Genomic DNA, 15,026 nt, shown 5'->3' with positions numbered 1-15,026 from the left:
TATAACTTCACATTTCACTCAAAAAATATTTCAGCCTTGGGACTACTAAGATTTGTGCATATTAATTGCAGTTTAAAGTTTCCATCCAATTGGATTATGTAGTTTTAACAGAAACAAACTAATAAGCATAATGTGCAGCATATGTGGCTATCAGTTTGAAACAAATTAGATTTCTTCATGATAAATATATAAACTTGTTCATTTTCTATTTTAAACATATTGAGTTGATTAGTACCCTCACATAAAGCTCATTCCTACCTAGATACATACATAGAAACATGCTATTAAATTTCAAAAATCATAGTCAGTATTATTATAGTGTTGGTATTATTTTGTGTCTTTGTGTAATATTAATTATCACCTCCAGTGGGGGCATATTATCAGATCATATTCCCTTCTATGGTCCCTAATACAGTGTACCTCACAACGCATTGGACAAAAACGGACACATTTTAAAAACATTTGGGTTTCATAGAGGCCCGTGTTTCAGAGGAGCGTTGATTCAATCTAGAATTTTGGTACTAATCTGGATCTGCCCCAGATTTCCCTACATTATCTAATTCTTCAACACTGAGATAGGTTTGGCCTTGATCTCTTATGATGTCACAAAGGTCTATGTACCCAACTTCAATTGTGAGACAGGATTTTCCTTTATCACTTGTCAAAAATTCGATCTGCTAAACTTTAATTGTGACAGTTTTTTGCCTTTAGCGCTTATGACATCACAATGCTCTGTCTAGGGCTGCAACAAACGATTATTTGGATCATCAATGAATCTGATGAGGTTTTGACACGATTAATCGATTAATCGGATTAGCGGGCAATTTTTTTAAAAATGTGCCAGGGAAACAATTTTTCTCTCCTTCCATCACTTTATTTAACAACAGAACATTATTTGAAAACTTAAAATACTTGAAAATCAACAAATCGTCAAATGTCCCTTGGCTGTTGAAATATAAAATAATAAAGAATAAAACAGTTTATAATAAAGAACAAAAATAATTATTTCAAATCACATTGCTTTATCAAAGTGCTGAGTTGCCATAAAACAATGAAACATATAAATGTTATAAAATATATGGTGAAAAAAGAGGTATTATTACCATTATTATTGTTGCTATTATTAATATATAAATAAAAATAATTTAAAAATATTATAATTTGTAATACATTTGACTCTTTTACGACAACAAAAGCTGAGCCATTAATTATTATACAGAAAAATGCACAAACATGCTGAAATGCCAGCAGCTTAATGCTAATTTTAACATTGAAAACGCCATAGACATGCTAATGCATTAGCATTGGCGTTAGCATCAGCAATAGCATAAAATACATCTATCAACTGTTTCAGAAGACCAAATCAGGTCAGTTTAACATAAAAAAGGTAAATATTCCTCACAGACATATGCACTTTAGGATTTTAGTGGAGAAAAATTAAGATAAAGCGAAATAAAACAATTGAAACCAACGAAGCAGCAGCTCGAAGCACTCCTTCATTGGTTCAAGATTCAAAGCAAAGCTCGGTTGATTATATGGAAGAAATTAAACATTTGCGGTAAAACAAAGTTATTTAGCAACTAATCGATGACTAAATTAGTTGACAACTATTTTAATAATCGATTTTAATTGATTCACTTGATTAGTTGTTTCAGCTCTACGCCTGTCCACTCAGCTTTAATTGTGAGATAGGTTTTATCTCTTATGATTTCTTTAATCTCATAATACCAGTAGAAATGTCCACTGATGAGAATCATAAATCAAAACATAAATACAGTAAATGAATGCAGTGGTCATATGATGTTACTGCGAGAATGAACTGTTTGTAAAAGACCCTGTAAATACTGGCCATGAGTACTGTATTTTTTCTTTCTTTCTTTTTTGTTGGCAACCAAAAGAAGTTGAACATATGAAAACATCTTAGATCAAAATATATGTGAGATCAAAGCATGTGATATAATTTAAATATGAATTTATTGTATTTCAGACATTCGTGTTCATGATCCTCTTCACTGAAGCCCACTTCTCTGAACACATAAGGGGCGTGGCCATTTTGAGTGACAGTTCGTGTGTTGATGCTGCAGTCGGCGAGAGGCCGAGTCAGGCTGCAGCCACTGTGAAGGCCTGTCTTATTTTGGAGCATTTTGTTGCAAATATCTGTAATAATACAGCTTCTTGTGTCATTATTACTAAAAACTGATCATCTAAGAAGTGTGTGCGCCAGTATTTGCATAGAGTGAAATTGTGTGACGTAATTTCGGATGCTAACCATGTCAACATTTGTGGCAGCTATCGGTTGCTTCCTGATGTTACGTTGTTAAGCGACGATTACTGAGGAAATAAGAAGGTCATAATTTGTAATAGCCATATCAAAGCAGACCAATTATGAGAACCATCACTTTGCCCCCAAAATTTGATGTAATTAACACCTGAACCAAGGTTTGCATGTTAGCTAGCATGCTAACCAAAAAAAAGTCTAGACTGAAGACACTTTTTTCCTTGTTTTATCACTAGTATTTTATATTACTGTGTGTCTTCTTTTATTCTTTTTACTTATGTTTTAATTTTTTATTGTGTTTGTAAACTTTTCATTCATTTTCTTCTGCTTTTTAAATGATGTTTGTGAAGCGCATGGAGGCGGCATCCTCATGATTTGGCGCTATATAAATTAATAAATTTGATATGAATTTGAATTACTGAGGAAATAAGCGGGTCATAATTTGTAATGTCCACATCAAAGCAAAACAATTATGAGAACCACCGCTTTGCCTGAAAAAATCTGATCAACCAAGGTTAGCATGTTAGCTGAGCTTGTCAGTAATTTATCGGAAGCTTGAGCATGTTGGGTCGACTTAATCCATGATAACTAAGGACATAAGTGGGTCATATTTTTTAATATCCACAACAAAACAGTTATGAGAGCCATCACTCAGCCCCCCCAAAATTAAACACCCAAAGTCAGCCTGTTAGCTGAGCTTGTCAGTAAGATGCTAACGGCATTAGCACTTGTAGAATTTATCGGAAGCTTGAGCATGTTGGGTCGACTTAATCCATGATAACTAAGGAAATAAGTGGGTCATATGTTTAATATCCACAACAAAATAAAACAGTTATGAGAACCATCACTCAGCCCCCCAAATAAACACCCAAACCAAAGTCAGCCTGTTAGCTGAGCTAGTCAGTAAGATGCTAATGGCATTAGCACTTGTAGAATTTATCGGAAGCTTGAGCATGTTGGGTCGATTTTTTAATATCCACAACAAAATAAAACAGTTATGAGAACCATCACTCAGCCCCCCAAAATAAACACCCAAACCAAAGTCAGCCTGTTAGCTGAGCTAGTCAGTAAGATGCTAATGGCATTAGCACTTGTAGAATTTACCGGAAGCTTGAGCATGTTGGGTCGACTTAATCCATGATAACTAAGGAAATAAGTGGGTCATATGTTTAATATCCACAACAAAATAAAACAGTTATGAGAACCATCACTCAGCCCCCAAAATGAACACCCAAACCAAAGTCAGCCTGTTAGCTGAGCTAGTCAGTGTTTGAGTTTCATTTGTCACCTTAATCTCAACACTTCCCACAGTCCACACTCTGAGTGTCCTTCTACCGTGGCGTTGCGGTTCTATGTGATCCATCACGTTTTACGTAACCTGTTGCATACTGCGGTGATGACAACCCGAATGTTTAACATGGGACCAATGGTACAAGAAAAGCATAGTACTTTTTTCTTTTGAGCTGACTTGGGCGTTGTACAGCACATACTATAAAAAACGTGTGCATCAGTCTCTTTCCCATGTTCCTTTTGCCCTCTGCCTCCGTTCGCTCCATTTTAATGGGCGCCTGTGTTTGTTTGGAAACAGGATGCTATCGGAGAGCCGCTCAGTTGCACATGCTGATCCCCTTCAGTCATCGTGTGAATATGTATACATACATCTCACTCACGGACCTCCCCCGCATCCCCCAGCGATAGATCTACAACCCCTGGCAAAAATTATGGAATCACCGGCCTCAGAGGATGTTCATTCAGTTGTTTAATTTTGTAGAAAAAAAAAGCAGATCACAGACATGACACAAAACTAAAGTAATTTCAAATCGCAACTTTCTGGCTTTAAGAAACACTATAAGAAATCAAGAAAAAAAGATTGTGGCAGTCAGTAACGGTTACTTTTTTAGACCAAGCACAGGAAAAAAATATGGAATCACTCAATTCTGAGGAAAAAATTATGGAATCACCCTGTAAATTTTCATCCCCCAAATTAACACCTAAATCAAATCAGATCTGCTCATTGACATTGACCCTATGCCATGACATTGACCCTATGTGTCTTTTTGCAAGGAATGTTTTTTTCAGTTTTTGCTCTATGGCAAGATGCATTATCATCTTGAAAAATGATTTCATCATCCCCAAACATCCTTTCAATTGTCCAAAATATCAATGTAAACTTGTGCATTTATTGATGATGTAATGACAGCCATCTCCCCAGTGCCTTTACCTGACATGCAGCCCCATATCATCAATGACTGTGGAAATTTACGTTCTCTTCAGGCAGTCATCTTTATAAATCTCATTGGAAAGGCACCAAACAAAAGTTCCAGCATCATCACCTTGCCCAATGCAGATTCGAGATTCATCACTGTTTTTTTCTGTTTAGGTGTTAATGATGCCTTTCGTTTAGCTTTTCTGTATGTAAATCCCATTTCCTTTAGGCGGTTTCTTACAGTTCGGTCACAGACGTTGACTCCAGTTTCCTCCCATTCGTTCCTCATTTGTTTTGTTGTACATTTTTCGATTTTTGAGACATATTGCTTTAAGTTTTCTGTCTTGACGCTTTGATGTCTTCCTTGGTCTACCAGTATGTTTGCCTTTAACAACCTTCCCATGTTGTTTGTATTTGGTCCAGAGTTTAGACACAGCTGACTGTGAACAACCAACATCTTTTGCAACATTGCATGATGATTTACTCTCTTTTAAGAGTTTGATAATCCTCTCCTTTGTTTCAATTGACATCTCTCGTGTTGGAGCCATGATTCATGTCAGTCCACTTGGTGCAACAGCTCTCCAAGGTGTGATCACTCCTTTTTAGATGCAGACTAACGAGCAGATCTGATATGATGCAGGTGTTAGTTTTGGGGATGAAAATTTACAGGGTGATTCCATAATTTTTTCCTCAGAATTGAGTGATTCCATATTTTTTCCCTCTGCTTGGTCTAAAAAAGTAACCGTTACTGACTGCCACAATCTTTTTTTTCTTGATTTCTTATAGTGTTTCTTAAAGCCAGAAAGTTGCCATTTGAAATGACTTTAGTTTTGTGTCATGTCTGTGATCTGCTTTTTTTCTACAAAATTAAACAACTGAATGAACATCCTCTGAGGCCGGTGATTCCATAATTTTTGCCAGGGATTGTAGAAGCACCTTGTTACCATCATGGTAGAAAACGAGAAGAAAATCTTGAAACTAATTTGGTTTTCGCAGTCGTAGGCTCCCTGAACTCGTGTTGACATTGAAACAGCAGTAGTGTTCGACACCCACTCATCCTCTCACCACACAAGAAGAAGCTGCCCTCTGCCTATAGTAAAATTAATATGGAACACCCACACTCTGCTGCCTGTCGTGCTCTCCAAGCCTCAGCAAGGCCACTGCAGGTACAATACCTTTTTCATCTCCCATTTCACACGCAGATCAATAAACAATTCGCAAAGCCACTCACTTTAAGCGAATGACTTCTTGTGGACATGTCATATTGATTTGTTTTGAACAAATGTGCCCAAATTAATGAAGGAACTCATTACCTCATTGCTTTACTGTTTTGTCACCGTAGGAATTCTGCAGCAATGTAGCCACTTTGTAGTGCGATGACGGTGCACTTACGGTGCATGCAGATAGTATTCACAGCGCTTCACTTTTCCCACATTATATTATGTTACAAACTTATTCCAAAATGGATGAAATTCACTTTTTTTCCTAACAATTTCTACACACAACACCCCATAATGACAGCGAAAAAAGTTTGGGATTTTTGCTGATTTATTAAAAATAAAATAACTAAGAAATCACATGTACGTAAGTGTTCACAGCCTTTGCCATGAAGCTCAAAATTAAGCTCAGATACATCCTGTTTCCACTGATTATCCTTGAGATGTTTCTAAGCTTAACTGGAGTCCACCTGGGGTAAATTCAGTTGATTGCACGTGATTTAGAAAGACACACACTTGTCTACATATAAGGTCCCAGAGTTGACAGTGCATGTCAGAGCACAAACCAAGAATGAAGTCAAAGGAATTGTCTGTAGACCTTGGAGACAGAATTATCTGGAGGCACAAATCTGGGGAAGGGTACAGAAACATTTCTGCTGCTTTGAAGGCCCCAATGAGCACAGTGGCCTCCATCATCCGCAAATGAAAGATGTTCCGATCTACCGGGACTCTTCCTAGAGCAGGTCGCCCATCTAAAATGCGCAATCAAGGGAGAAGGATCTTAGTTACGGAGGTGACCAAGAACCTGATGGTCACTCTGTCAGAGCTCCTTCGGAGGATTTTTGGGTATACATACAGATTTTTGGGTATATTTTGGGTCTATAATACAGAGACCCCCCCCCCCCCCCCCCCCCAAAAAAAAGAAAATCTATCCCAAACTTTGGATGAGTCAGTCACTAAAATGTGCCTCATTTCGTAACAGTATCAGGATCCAATAGATTAAATCACTTTTCATAATGCCATCACGAACTGGCGTGAAATTGAGTTGGATCCAGAATTCAGGTCCCTCAGTCATAAGGACCCCAATAACTGAAGAAGCCCAAGTGGACACCTACATTTCACCTGCAAATGGGTACTTTCAAGAGGTGAGGATGGTTGCATTCCAGGACAAGGTAGATGCATAGTGGAATGAATGCAAGGACACAAGGAACCAGTGCACCTCCTTGATCTCACTGTCAACCAGAAGGACAAAAGGCAGAAAACTGTGCATGCACCTCTTCCCAAAATTAGAGTATCTTGTTTGTTGCTTCTGCCAACTAACAGAACTGTTATGTGATCACGCGTCTGTTTTATATCATACATTATAACTTCTAGTTTTGTGACGAGGTGGCTGTTAGTCGGGGTAGTAACAATTTGAATACATTTTAAGGATAGGAGTCCATTTCACCAAATTTTCCTTCATCAATCCTTTCATCTCTTTCGGAATTTAAAGAACTGCCCTTATGACATCACACAGGTATATATCCTGATATTCAGAATTCCTTTCATCTCAGCCTGCCCTGTGAAGTCACAAAGCCCCGTAGAGCTGAGTTTGAAATCACTCATCTGTGGATTGGAGGAGGTAATAATGGAACTGTGCCCTCTGTCTGAGTGCAGAATGTCTCTAAATGTACACCATAACTAAAAAAAAAAAGTTATCTTTAGAAGCTATAGCCCTCAGAGCCGAAGGATGCTGAATAAATTATGAAATTTAAAATCTTCCCCCCACACACACTTTTTTTTTCCCTTTCTGTATTTCAAGAACTGCCTTATGACATCACAAAGATCACCAGTTGGTTGACATAATTGTTGGCTGTTAACTCTGGTTTAGGCAACTTCTAGTTGAAGTCTTTGCCTGATTCCAACAGGTTTCGTACAAAATATGGATCTGATAAGAGGCATGAGCCAAAGACACATGGCAATCCATATCGATCTTCAAATGCCTGCAGTGCAGATATATCGCCTAATAATTAACATGCACCTATGTAAATGCAACATCTAATGTATTATATAATGGCAGCACCCATATCAGAAAATTGTGGCTACACCCCTGAACTGCAACTATATTTCCATGTTGTCATATAAATTGCTGCGAAACATACATGGAACCCTCACTGAAGGCTTCAAAGATGACAATAAAGTGGTAAATAACCTTGATGGGGAGGGGGGGTGGCGCACAGAGCTTCGGCTGCCTGCTTTTGGGTTCAATATGAATCTGACGTTGTGCTTTTCATATTAAACAGCTGCTTTGGATGAGTCATGTCTAAAAAGTCGAATTGTGTCCAGTCACACGCAGTGTGTGCAGCAGTCTGCCCCCCCCCCCCCGCCCAAATTCCCCGTGATTTTCTGTAATTATGTGCTGGTTGACATATGTTTTTGGGGGTGTTTCGACAGGGGGAGGGGGCTTGATACCCGTCATGTGCACACCCCCCCCCCACTTTCTCCCGACCACCACCACCACCAGGTCGCGTGGGCGTGCACGCACGAGCAGGTGAAGGCGACGATGGCGAATGCGCGCCGCGCTCCAGAACGCTTTTACGCAAAAACGCCAACGGTTGCAGCGCGCCGTCATGGCGGCGGCGGCGAGGACCGGGCGTGCACGTCGCTTTTAAAGCGGCGACGTGCTGGTGCAGCAGAGGATGCGAATTCGTGGCGTGTGAAATGGAGCAAACGTGAAAGAGGAGCAAAAAAAAAAAAAAAAAAAAATGATATCTATATATATGGATGATGGGTATCCACTATTCTATGGATTACCAGGCGTGCGCGCACGGGAAATTAGCAGCTTGTCAGTGCAAAAGAAAGAAAAACAGAATATACTTTAATATTTTTCTTTATTTGAAAAACAAAAAGTCGAACAGCCTCACCGGAAGGCGCATCTGGCACAGTTGCGCAAAAACGCGTCTCCACGCAAGTGCTCAAGGCCAGTGATCAGCATAATTACCACACAAAAACACTTCATGTGCCTGATTTGTGCAAACGCGCACGACTTGTAGGCATTTATCGCGTGACATGGTTACAATACAAATATAACAGAAAATGCGCCGCGCGGATCGCCGGATTGTGACGTTATCCATCAATTTGGCAAATGCGTAATTGCGCCGACGCATCCTTGCCAGGATTAAACAGAGCCAACTTACCTGATGGTACTATTCCGATCCAAGCGTGTGTGCGCGTCGTCTGTATTCCTCCTTAAGTGCGCAGCTCCAAACGCGCAGCGCGCAACGCAAAATCAGTCGTCAACAACAACAACGTGTTTTCTTCTGATTTTTGTGTTTCTCTTTTTTTTTTTCTCCCAGCTGATCACAAGTCAGTCGTGCCGGGACCCTAAAAATAGGAAGAAAACCAAACGTCCGGAGTGCGCAAAGAGGTTCGTGCGCTGTTTTCCCATTGGCTTCTTCACAGCATCTCTCCACGCGATCGAGTGCCAAGACGGACCACATAGACGCGCCGCCGTCTCCTCGGCAGTCATTAATATGAGAACGAGCCCCCCCACCCAAATCTCTCCAGAGAGCAGCCAATAGCGTCAGAGAAGGTGGCGAGGCGCTCGCAGCCTTCGCGCTCTGATTGGCTGAGAGGATCCGTCAGTTATGTGGCAGCAGCCTGTTCGCGTCTGCGTCTACTGTCGGAGGGAACGCACGCTGCAAAAAGCATCTGCTTCTAACAAGGCTTTTAATTTCAGCAGGTCTTAAATTAAACATCTGAGGACGCCACAATAAATAGTTTACTGCATGCTGCAAACAAAAAAAAAACCCTTATGCATGTCACTGGTGTGATCTGCATGGAAATCAAACAGGAACTAGAATGGCACCAGAAAGCGCAGTCCTCTGCGAAATGTAAAAACCAAGGGGCAGAACACTGAAACCAAAGCGGAAGTGCCAAATTGATGACTTCCTTGAATGGCCGCTTTAAGCTGGCTGCAAAATCAAGCCCCTCCCCGTAGATGCCCATGTTAAAATCTCCAGCTTTACAGCAGAAATAAACAGTTACAGCCTGGTACAAAATAAATAAATAAATGGTTGCATCTCTATTAATGTTTCCCATTCATGACATCTGTATGGAGGTTACTATGGGTGTGGTCACTTTGAGTGATGGCTAATGTAGTCGCAGGTTCGGGATCTTGCTAGCTGCTGTGAACTCAACTGTTTGTTTTTTCTAAGCATTTTGTTATGAATAGCTGGGATAATATGGCTTGATTGTGGTTAATTACAGTAACACACCATAGAAGATGTTTGTGCTCCAGTATTTCTGTTGAGTAAAATGTTAGCATTGGCGCTAATCAGTATTGATAACTCAGTCACATTAGCTATATCGATGGTGCCGTTTACTGAGACAATATGCCTTTCGTCGTTTTTACACCCTCACCCAATCCACTGACCAGTACGTAAAAATATGTAATTTTCAAACAATGAATCATGATTAGCCTGTTATCCTATTAGCCTTAACTCGTTTGGTAACTTTGAGGTGAGAGAGCATGTTTGGGCTTTATTCAGATTGCACCAGTGTTGGCCACGGTGCACGTTTTTGCACACTTTTAGGTTGCCTGGGAGTTAGCATTGTGTGGCGCTGCCAAGATGGCGAACATCTAGAGCCCGCTGGAGTCTTCAGGAAACCTATGAGTGATGTCACATAGCGTTTATCCAGTATATGTATACAGTCTGCAGTAAAGCCGCACTCTTAGGTGTTTCCTAGCCTCCCTGTAAACTGGTATTTCACCCCAGATCCACACTAAATCCTACACATTCATAAATTTGATCATATAAAGAAGTAAGACCCTTTGGCTGCTCCCTTGTTTTCACTTTGGTTGACCATCACTATTAGAACGGAAACGTGGCTCCATCTGCCCGATCAAGATTTGGCTGTCCAGATAACGAGCCGCACTATGTCCCGCTTCGTCAAGACCGACGGCTCCGGTAAGAGCAGAGGAGGAGGACTCTGCAGCTACATTCACCAAGCCTGGTGCTCCAACAGCAGAGTCATATACAGCCACTGCTCTCCCGAACTCGTCGGGCTTATTATCTACCAAGAGAGATCACAACAGTGCTAATCACCGCTGTGTACGTGCCGCCTGAAGCTAATGTTAGCATTGTTCTCCCTGGGCGCTGTGACACTATCCTCGGGGAGCGAGAGGCTCATCCAGAGGGAGCATTTATTGTGGCTGGGGATTCCAATCAGGCCTGCTTAAAGACTGTTCTTCCAAAGTTTGTACAATAAAATAGTTGTTGTCAATGTACCGGGGTGGGGGTGGGGGTGGGCAACAAAATTGGGGGTGCCCCCGCAGAGCTACTGTACACAACAAAAGAGAAAAAGGCATGTTGCACACCACAAAATTTTTAAATATGAAATATGGACTGTATACCAATATATATATATATACCTAATATATGAAGTTGACCGTGTGTGTGTTTGCTATACACAGCCACAGTAATGAAGCAATCCACACCAAACTTACTATGGTGACTAGGGGTAAGAGGGAGGTCACTGGGGCCTTTAGGTTTGAAAGTGTATGTGTGAACACACACACAAGTCAGGCTTATATATCACGACCCGCTCACTGGAGCCCTTATTTTCACAGTTCATGTGGTACTCTGGTCAGGTATCAAGCATAATGCTTTACTTACTACGTAGTAGCGGCTGGCTAGGGTGCACTTTAGTCACAATCCGAACGGACCATTGAAAAAAAAACGCACGCTTTAACTGGCACACGGTGTGCGTTTTTTCCCTTAAAATGTCCCTGTTGTGTACTGCACGCCAGAGCATTGCAGTGATATGACACCCTGTCACCTTTTATCATCATTCACTTGAGTCTCATAAATGTCACAAATTGCTCTAAGAAAATTAATAGACACAATGCAATGCAACTTACTACAACTCAACTAAAGTGACATGAAATATACAATGACATGGCTGAACTGCATCTCTATTACCCGTGCATAGAACAGGTAACTCAGCTAATGTGTGTGTGTGTGTGTGTGTGTGTGTGTGTGTGTGTGTGTGTGTGTGTGTGTGTGTGTGTGTGTGTGTGTGTGTGTGTGTGTGTGTGTGTGTGTGTGTAAATGGACTGCATTTATATAGCGCTTTTCCATCTGTATCCGACGCTCAAAGTGCTTTACAATAATGCCTCACATTCACCCTGATGTCAGGATGCTGCCATGCAAGGCGCCCACTACACACCGGGAGCAACCTTGCCCAAGGGCCCTTAGTGATTTTCCAGTCAGACTGGGATTTGAACCGAGGATCCTCTGGACTCAAGCCCAACACTTAACCACTAGACCAGGGGTAGGCAACCTGTTCCAGAAAGAGCCATGAGGGTGCAGGTTTTCTTTGCAGCCACTGACTCCACCAGGTGATTTTACTGATTAATATCACTTTGAGCAGATGGAATCAGTTAATCAGTGAAATCACCTGGTGGAGTCAGTGGCTGCAAAGAAAACCTGCACCCTCATGGCTCTTTCTGGAACAGGTTGCCTACCCCTGCACTAGACCATCACCTCCCCTCTGCATATATATATATATATATATATATATATATATATATATATATATATATATATATATATATATATATATATATAATGTAAACAATGGAGTAATGCAAAAAAATGGACATATATGTGTTAAAGCTGAGTCTGCGATTTGGTAGAATTGGAGATTCTACTCGGAGAATCTCTGATCGGAGACTCCAGTAGTGCCCCCTTGAGCTTTTACGTTTGAATTTTTTTAGGACATCAAAAAACAAACAAAAATTGCCACTATTGTGCGGTCCGATGACACAGACAGGGAATGACTGGGAATCGAATTCAGGTTTGCATATTGGTCGATCAACTACTGTCCCGCTGAGTTACCTGATCAGCATTTTTCTACACCGTTCTTTGTAGAGTACAAAGTAACGTAATGCCCCGGTCACACAGCAACAATGATTCCTGAACGATTCCTAAACTATTCCCGAACGATTCCCGAATGATTCCTGAACTAAGGGGAAAAAACCCCACAAAGTCACAATTCGTCGAGAAAACGTCAATGAATGAGCCGACGAATTCCCATCGCCGAATAGCCTGGGAATCAAGAGTGCAAAAGGAATGAGACAAAATCCAAGCTAACGTTACAAAAACTAAGCAAACGATAAGAAAATGGCAATAATGACAGCAAAACGAAATACGGAGGAACTGAGGTTTTCAGTGGCATTTGTTCAAATTTTTCGACAGTTTAAAAATTCTGACGAAGCGCCCGCTGCAGGAACGAAGCTGAGCGAAGGTTAAACGATGCCAATGAAAGACCAGATTTCTTGTTTCATTAGGGCTTCATTGGCCTTCGTTAAGTGCCGTGTGACCAGGACATTCATCTTCTTTAACTTACATTATGGTCATGGTTCAAATTCCAGGGAGTACCGGGGCTCTGACCCCATTAATACTTGGAGTCCTTCAAAATAGGTGAAAATATTAGTTTTGGTGGGGTGGAGGCAAAATATTTACATATCCTCGCATGTAATTGTAAATATTACAATATATTTCTCTTATTCATGCCTGTAAAAACCTTGTCATACGATTTCAGACACCTATAAAGTGTTACTTAACCTGAGCTGAACATCTTGACCTGTGCCACTCTTGCCATCTGTGGTCTAATCCATGGCGCAAGTCAAACGATACTACAGTAGGTTAATGAAGGCAACTTAACATACTTTACTTTCTTACATTTCGAGGTTCTGAATGACATTCTGTCAAGTAAATGGTAAATGGACTGCATTTCTAGAGTGCTTTTCCATCCATATTGGAAGCGCAAAGTGCTTTTCATTGATGCCTCAAATTCCCCACCACACACACCGATGTCAGGGTGCTGCCATGCAAGGTGCCCACTACATACTGGGAGCAAGTTAGGGATTAAGGACCTTGCTCAAGGGCCCTTAGTGATTTTCCAGCCAGACGGGGGTTTGAACCAAGGATGTTCTGGTCTGAAGCCCAACACTTAACCCCGAGACCATCACCCCCTCCAAGTGTCTAGGTGAGTCCAGTACTCTCTTTACTAAGCTTCAGGGATGTGGTAGTTAGTTTCACATGTGCCGGGCCATGGCACAATGAGGCAGGTATCCTAGATGATCAATAGGGAGCATTAGGTGCCAGACCCAGCTGGGACTCAAACTGGCAACCTTCTGCACAGAATGCAGTGGTCTGAACACAGAGCCATCATGCCTCTTATATGGATTTGCTAATGACTAGCATTTGTTCACGTCACGCTTTAATTAACATTAGCTACGAATGCAACCATTTGGCTCAACTAGCATTAGCTAGCATTAGGTAAGTACCCCACCCCCTTCCCTTCAGATATGCAAGTTCTGGATGTGGATGAGCTCCGCACGGACAGTAAATAAGTAGCTGCAAACTCATATTGAGACTTCCTAATGGAACCGGCCCCTTCAGCCTGTTTGATATTAAAATGTGATATTAAAATGCACAATGCAGATATATTGTTTTCATCGGATTTCTACCAAGCTTGGTGAAATGTTTGAGGGTGAGCCAAGGTTGAAGTCATTCGATGTAGTGACACCTCAGTTACCAACCAAGGTCACATGCCCCAAGATTAGCTCATTGGCTCAATGCTTACATATAAGTATAGCAAGTATACTACAGACCGTGTGCTGTTAGTATACTAGAAAGTACACAAATTTAATTTTTTTTTTAATTTAATTAACACAAATTTAAATTTATGGCAGTGGTAGGTCCATGACCTACACGGGATGTAGGCGTTCCCGCCATCACGAGCCTCCCAGCTGAATGGGTTATAGCAGTGGGTAGATGGGACTCATTAGCCCTGTTAAGGCGGTCCACCTAGGGGAAGGAAAACCCTGATGTTAAACCCCCAGCCTGGGTTACTGCCCCCGTGCCTCCGAGGAAGGTTCTTTAGCCAGAGGCTAGGAGAAGGTCACTCTGATGTAAAACCTACAGCCTGGTGGTTGCCACAGCCATCTCAGCTTGTCTGTGCTACTGTGGAGTGCCACCTTGCCTAAAAAGTGGAACTGGTGTGCGCGAGCTGATCCCCACTTTAAGCAACGAGCACAGGCGGGAAGGAAAGTCCTGCAGCGATGGGAAGAGGCGAAAACAGCAGGTGCATGATGGCACTGGGAGCTGCAGTCTCGATCCTGCATGCAGGCGGCTCAGGAGCTATGGTTGTTTGATTGCTGACCCGAGAAAACAGCATCATCCGGCAGGGCCCTGGGTGACCAAGCAGCCCTGTTTAGGGATAGCCCTGCTTGCTCCACATGGAGACAGACCTAGAAAAGGTGGTCTAAACATGG

The 15,026-nt window shown here is 41.5% G+C and overlaps 1 protein-coding gene across 1 annotated transcript in view; it reads right to left on the bottom strand.

Annotated features, from left to right (window-relative positions):
- Window positions 1–9,026, bottom strand: part of LOC117503767 (leucine-rich repeat neuronal protein 3) — a 30,041-nt gene extending 21,015 nt beyond the window's left edge. Inside the window, exon 1 of the mRNA XM_034163006.1 lies at window positions 8,878–9,026. The gene's annotated coding sequence lies outside the window, so the exon portion shown is untranslated. The remainder of the gene's footprint in view (window positions 1–8,877) is intronic.
- Between the last annotated feature and the right edge of the window lie 6,000 nt (window positions 9,027–15,026).

This window comes from Thalassophryne amazonica, chromosome 22 (assembly GCF_902500255.1).
Source record: "Thalassophryne amazonica chromosome 22, fThaAma1.1, whole genome shotgun sequence".
Classification (NCBI taxonomy): Eukaryota; Metazoa; Chordata; class Actinopteri; order Batrachoidiformes; family Batrachoididae; genus Thalassophryne; species Thalassophryne amazonica.
This window is presented reverse-complemented; position numbering and strand designations above follow the sequence as displayed.